The sequence below is a fragment of the Caretta caretta genome, chromosome 12, assembly GCF_965140235.1.
Source record: "Caretta caretta isolate rCarCar2 chromosome 12, rCarCar1.hap1, whole genome shotgun sequence".
In the NCBI taxonomy this organism is placed as follows: Eukaryota; Metazoa; Chordata; order Testudines; family Cheloniidae; genus Caretta; species Caretta caretta.
The window spans coordinates 1375111-1381340 of NC_134217.1; positions in this window are offsets into that span (position 1 = coordinate 1375111).

Consider the following 6230-nt stretch of genomic DNA (forward strand, 5'->3'; position numbering starts at 1 on the left):
ATCACAAATTGAATAGGAGGCAGCAGTGTGATGCAGTTGCAAAACAGCCAAATCTGGTTCTGGGGTGTCTTACCAGGAGTATCGTATGTATGGCACGGGAGGTCATTGTCTCACTTGGCACTGTGGGGAGGCCTCAGCGGGATATTGGGTGCCGTTCCGGGTACCACACTTTGGCAAAGATGTGAACAAATTGGAGCGAGTCCAGAAGAGAGCAACAAAAATGATCCAAACCTGCCCTGTGAGGAAAGGATAAAACCACCTGGGCATGTTTAGTCTTGAGAAAAGATGACGGAAGATGGGGACTGGATAACAGTCTTCAGATCTGTTATGGGCTGTAACAAAGAGGACAGTGATCAATGATTCTCCATGGCCACTGAAGGCAGGCGAAGACGTAATGGGCTTAATCTGCAGCAAGGGCGATGTAGGTCAGATGTTAGGGAAACCTTTCCAACTCTCAGGGTAGTTCAGCTCTGGACCAGGCTTCCCAGGGGGGCTGTGGAATCCCCGCCACTGGAGGTTTTTAAGATCAGGTGGGACAAACACCCATCCGGGCTGGTCTAGGTTGGTTCTGCCTTGGCACAGAGGCACTAATGTTCTCTCAAGGTTCCTCACAGCCCTACATTTCTATGAATGTATGACCCAGGGCAGTCACGGTCCCTCTCTGGGCCTCAGTTTCCCCACCCACCCTTTGTGTTTTCTATTTAGGTTGTTAACTCTTCAGGGCAGAGACCCTATCTCTCTTACCCCTCTTGAGCTCTGTGTTCAGCCCCTAGTGCAGTGCCCCGGCCTTGGTCAGGGTAGCTGGATTCTAAATTAACAATGCTAATAGTAACCATGGGTACATCACTTGGCTCTCAGTTCCTGGACAATGGCCCTGTGTGCTTTCCCCAGGTCAAAGGGATGCAGGAGGAGGCATTTTACCAAAGGCTGGATAATAAAGAACAATAATAACTAGTCCATCCCCAAGATTTTTCCCTCCTCACTGGACAACTGGCTCAAGCCTTTTGGCACTGGCATAAAAAGACTCTATTTGTTTGTAATAGACATTCGTGCCAGGGGACTTCACTGGATATTTGGCAAAACAGTTGCAAAGAAACAATTTTTCAGGCACTTAATCTCCAAAAAAAGGAACTCCCAGAGTCTTCCTTGCTGCACCTTTGGGGGAGAACTTGTCCCTACTGAGATGTTTGGTTTAAAAAAAAAGCTTCTTTCCAAGGCTCTGATGGGGGCAGCAAGCAGGACTAAAATGGGAGGGTCCCTCTGCCCAGCCCAGCTGGCCTGAGAAGCAGTGTATTTCAGAGGAGCTGAGAGTGCTGTTGACTGTCCAAAAAACAAACCCCACAAACTGGGCCAAGGGTCCTGAACCCTGCCCCAGAGATGCTAAGAGACAATGAGATGACCCTGCGTGCATCATCGGATAACAGCTGCCCTGGGGCTCTAGGACTTAACACCTGATGCTAAGATGGGCCTGGGAGGTGCCTAGCCTCTGCCCAGCGTGGCAGGGAAAGGAGGGGCATTCTGAGTCAGAGCAATGAGGAGAGGCAGAGGCAATCTAGAAAAGGAGTACTTGTGGCACCTTAGAGACTAACCAATTTATTTGAGCATGAGCTTTCGTGAGCTACAGCTCACTTCATCAGATGTATACCGTGGAAACTGCAGCAGACTTTATATACACACAGAGAATATGAAACAATACCTCCTCCCACCCCACTGTCCTGCTGGTAATAGCTTATCTAAAGTGATCATCAGGTGGGCCATTTCCAGCACAAATCCAGGTTTTCTCACCCTCCACCCCCCCCACACAAATTCACTCTCCTGCTGGTGCTAGCCCATCCAAAGTGACAACTCTTTACATAATCAAGTCGGGCTATTTCCTGCATAAATCCAGGTTTTCTCACATCCCCCCACCCCCATACACACACAAACTCACTCTCCTGCTGGTAATAGCTCATCTAAACTGACCACTCTCCAAGTTTAAATCCAAGTTAAACCAGAACATCTGGGGGGAGGAGGGGTTAGGAAAAAACAAGAGGAAACAGGCTACCTTGCATAATGACTTAGCCACTCCCAGTCTCTATTTAAGCCTAAATTAATAGTATCCAATTTGCAAATGAATTCCAATTCAGCAGTTTCTCGCTGGAGTCTGGATTTGAAGTTTTTTTGTTTTAAGATAGCGACCTTCATGTCTGTGATTGCATGACCAGAGAGATTGAAGTGTTCTCCGACTGGTTTATGAATGTTATAATTCTTGACATCTGATTTGTGTCCATTTATTCTTTTACGTAGAGACTGTCCAGTTTGACCAATGTACATGGCAGAGGGGCATTGCTGGCACATGATGGCATATATCACATTGGTGGATGTGCAGGTGAACGAGCCTCTGATAGTGTGGCTGATGTTATTAGGCCCTGCGATGGTGTCCCCTGAATAGATATGTGGGCACAATTGGCAACGGGCTTTGTTGCAAGGATAAGTTCCTGGGTTAGTGGTTCTGTTGTGTGGTATGTGGTTGTTGGTGAGTATTTGCTTCAGGTTGCGGGGCTGTCCGTAGGCAAGGACTGGCCTGTCTCTAGAGGCAATCTAGAGACTGTAGTATGTTCTCTCAATCAGGTGGGGGTAAAGTAGAAATCAATTAAATAGGGACAAATCACAAGGAAATCAGAGTTAGCTGTTTTAGCAGGAACTACTCCTTAAGCTTACACCATAAACTATTCCTGTTATCGACTGTGTATTAGCAGTGATTGTCTTCATTAAACTCACTTCATAGGTAACGTGATAAATGAAGGGGGCGGGGAGGGGAGGGTAGCTCCCTTTTATGACACCCAGCCAGCCAGTAACTATAAAATCCCTCTTAGTATCTGTTCTCTAATTGCTTTACCTGTAAAGGGTTAAAAAGTCTCCCTGCATGGGTAGAAGGAAGGGAGTGGGCACCTGGCCAAAAGAGCCAATGGGAAGGCTAGAACCTTTTAAAATTGAAACAAGGACTCTCCCCTTTTGTCTGTCTGTGGTTGTTCTCTCTGAGAAGCTTGGCCCAGGTCTGAAAAAAAATCATCAGATCACACCTAGAAACTACTCATTTAAAACCCTGGATATGTGAGTAGATCAGGGGAAGACGTGATGAGGTGTATCTCTTTTATTTCTTTGTGGCTTGTGGACTCCTCTGTGCTAACCCCAGGTGTTTTCGTTTTGCTTGTAACTTTTAAGCTGGGCCTCAAGAGAGCGATTCTTGATGCTTGTTTCTTGCCAGAGTGGGGAATCCGCCTTGACAGGGAACAGTTTTCATGTATAAAACAACAGCATTTTGAATTAGTGAACACAATACACTGGAGCAGTAGTTTTCAAACTTTTTTTTCTGGAGACCCAGTTGAAGAAAATTGTTGATGCCTGCAAGCCAACAGAGCTGGGGATGAGGGGTTCTGGGTGTGGGAGGGGTTCATGGCTGGGGCAGGGGGTTGAGGTGTTGGAGGGGGTCAGGGCTCTGGGCTGGCGGTGCAAGCTCTGGTGTGGGGTCAGGGATAAGGGGTTGGGGGTGCAGGAAGGGGCTCCGGGTTTGGGGCAGGGGATTGGGGCACGGGGCTGGGGCACGGGTTACCTCGGGTGGCTGCTGGTCAGCGGCGCAGCAGAGGTGCTCAGGCAGGCTTCCTGCCTGTCCTGCACCCTGGAAGCGGCCAGCAGGAGGTCTGGCTCCTAGGCGGAGGTGCGCAAGCGGCTCCGCATGGCTCTCACTCACAGGAACCTTCCCCCACCGCAGCTCCCATTGGCAGTGCAGAGCTGGTGCTCGGGGCAGGGGCAGCACGCAGAGCCCCCCCCCTCTCCCCCACGTAGAGGATCCAGACCTGCTGCTCACCGCTTCCGGGGCACAGCGCGGTGCCCCAGGACAGGTAGGGACTAGCCTGCCTTTGCCGGGCAGCACCGCCGATGGGACTTTTAATGGCCCTGTCGGCAGTGCTGACCAGAGCTGCCACGACCCACTGCCTTACATTCTGCAACCCAGCGCTGCTGGGTCATGATCCACAGTTTGAAAACCAGTGCACTAGGACACAAACCCCACAGTTCCACATCCCCTTGTCAGTTTCCTGGTTTTCAGCCTCCATAAGCCCAGAGGTTGGAGAAAAAGTTCTTAGGCTGTTTAGTTATTTTGGGCAATCCTCTTGTGCAACCTTGGTTTACGGGTTTGAGTTGCAGCCTAAATTCCTTGATGCAATATGTTGGCTTCTTGGCTGAACTATTATCCCTCTGCTCCTTTCTGGCTTACAGTCCCTTTGCTCTCACAATTTCTTTATTCCTATCTTTTCACCTTGTCTGCCTTAGGATGCTGTTTGGATGGTTTGTTTTACAGTCCTTACTATTTTCTTTCTTTCACTACAACTCACTTCCGCCTTATTTCTTAAGTCAGTTTCACTTTAATTACAGTTTATTTCCTTCACATTTCATTGGGGCTGTACTTTTCTCCCAGTTTTCTAACAATGTTTTCTAATAGTTTCTTAGAGACTCTTTGGCTATTTTTCCTCTCATTTAACAGCATTGTTCTTCCTTTAACTTTCCCTCTTTTCCCCTTACACCATTATCTTTCCTCTTTCTAGGTACTGCCCGTTTGTGGCTAGCCCTACTGCTCCTGCTCTCTCTGGCTTTTCTCTTCCTCCTCAACTAGACTATCTCCCTTTGAGCTCTGTCCCTGGCGGCCCTCTGACGTCGGGGGCCCTAGTCACTGGCTCCTCACTCGCTGCGGCCCTTCTTTTCTGGTGGCAGTTGCTGCTTTGTTCTCTCTCCCGCAGCGCTGGGCAGCCTGCTCCAGACTCCACCAGCCGTTTCCACCACTGCCTGATTGGTCTACTCACAGCAGTGCTCCGGGGGGAGCTGCCACCTGCTCTTTTTTCTTTTTCCCAAAACCACCCTGGGCTCAAGCTGATCCTGCTTCGACTCCCCTGGAACCCTTGGAGGTCCCCAGCCCCGAGCCACTGTTCCAGGTGCCCCCTTTAAAAAAAATATTCTAAACAGCCAGAGGCTGCTTCAGTTGCACTTTTGACCCACAGCTGGGGGGACATCACATAGTCAGCCCCTGAAAAAGAACCACAGTGAGTGTCTGCCCCCAGTGCCAGGCTCAGAGTGACCCACCCCACACACAGGGACTGTCACACCAAGAAGGGCATTAGGGGCTCTTGTGCCTGGCTGCTGTCCTGCAAATGCAGCCTCGGGGCAGAGCCTCAGCAAGGGGCCATGTGGTGTTTGGAGCCCCCCATGCCCATCAAATACCACACCCCGCGTGGGCTGTCACCATGCCCAGGGCTGTGTCCCCTGCTGGCAGTGTTCATGGGCTGGGCCCTGGGGTGGGCTGTCTGGCACCAGGGAGATCTAAAGGGACTGAAGCAGGCGAGCCATGGGCTGCAGGCCCCAGCAACCCACTGCTGTGGTGGAGGAGGCATGGCTCACTTCTGTCGGCTGGGATCTCACCTGTGGGATGGAATTCCCACTGTCCCAGCCAGGGCGTGGGGGTCCAGCCTAGCCGGTGGGGCCAGAGGCAGGGTCAGAAGCCAGGGACCAGAGCCAGGCAAAGAAGCAGGGTCTGCCATGGCAGCCATCTAGGGTCGCCTAGCTGCATCGACACCAAGCTTCAGTAATGCCCCTCGCTGGCAGGGCCCCCAGCACACTGCCCCTCACGCAGCCCGTGGTGCTTGGCCCCAGAACGCCAGCAGCCTGTGTCTGGTGACTCTGCCGGCGCTGCTGAGTGTTGGCCCCCCAGGGACCATCAGCCCCACGCTCTAACCTGCGGGGCCTCACAGCCCCGAGGCCACAGAATGGGGCAACTCCTGCAGTGAGAGCAGAAGATCCTCTGCAGTCACAGCGTCCAACCTCTTGGGCCGATCTTGGCTGGCAACTGTGGGGGTCCGGGGGGATCAGTGCAGGTGGAAGTGCAGGTTGTGTAAATGCGTGAGACCCTTCCCCAGTGATCAGCGCACGCTGAACGGCTGACACGGCGTGTACCAGCCGGGGCACCCAAGGAGCTGGCACAGGGCGTACTGGCTGCCACACCCCCGGCGCGGCCTGGCACTTCAGTGAGAAGCTGGGGCTGTGCTCAGCAACGTGGTTGGGAGTCCAGTCCAGCCATGTGTGGGACCAGGTCTGGGCCCCCTGGGGCTCCACTCGCACAATTAATCAAGTTTCCGAGAGAGGGTCTATGGAAAGTGCCACGCTGCTGCTGGAACAAACCTGGGCCCGGCCTTGCCAGCAAA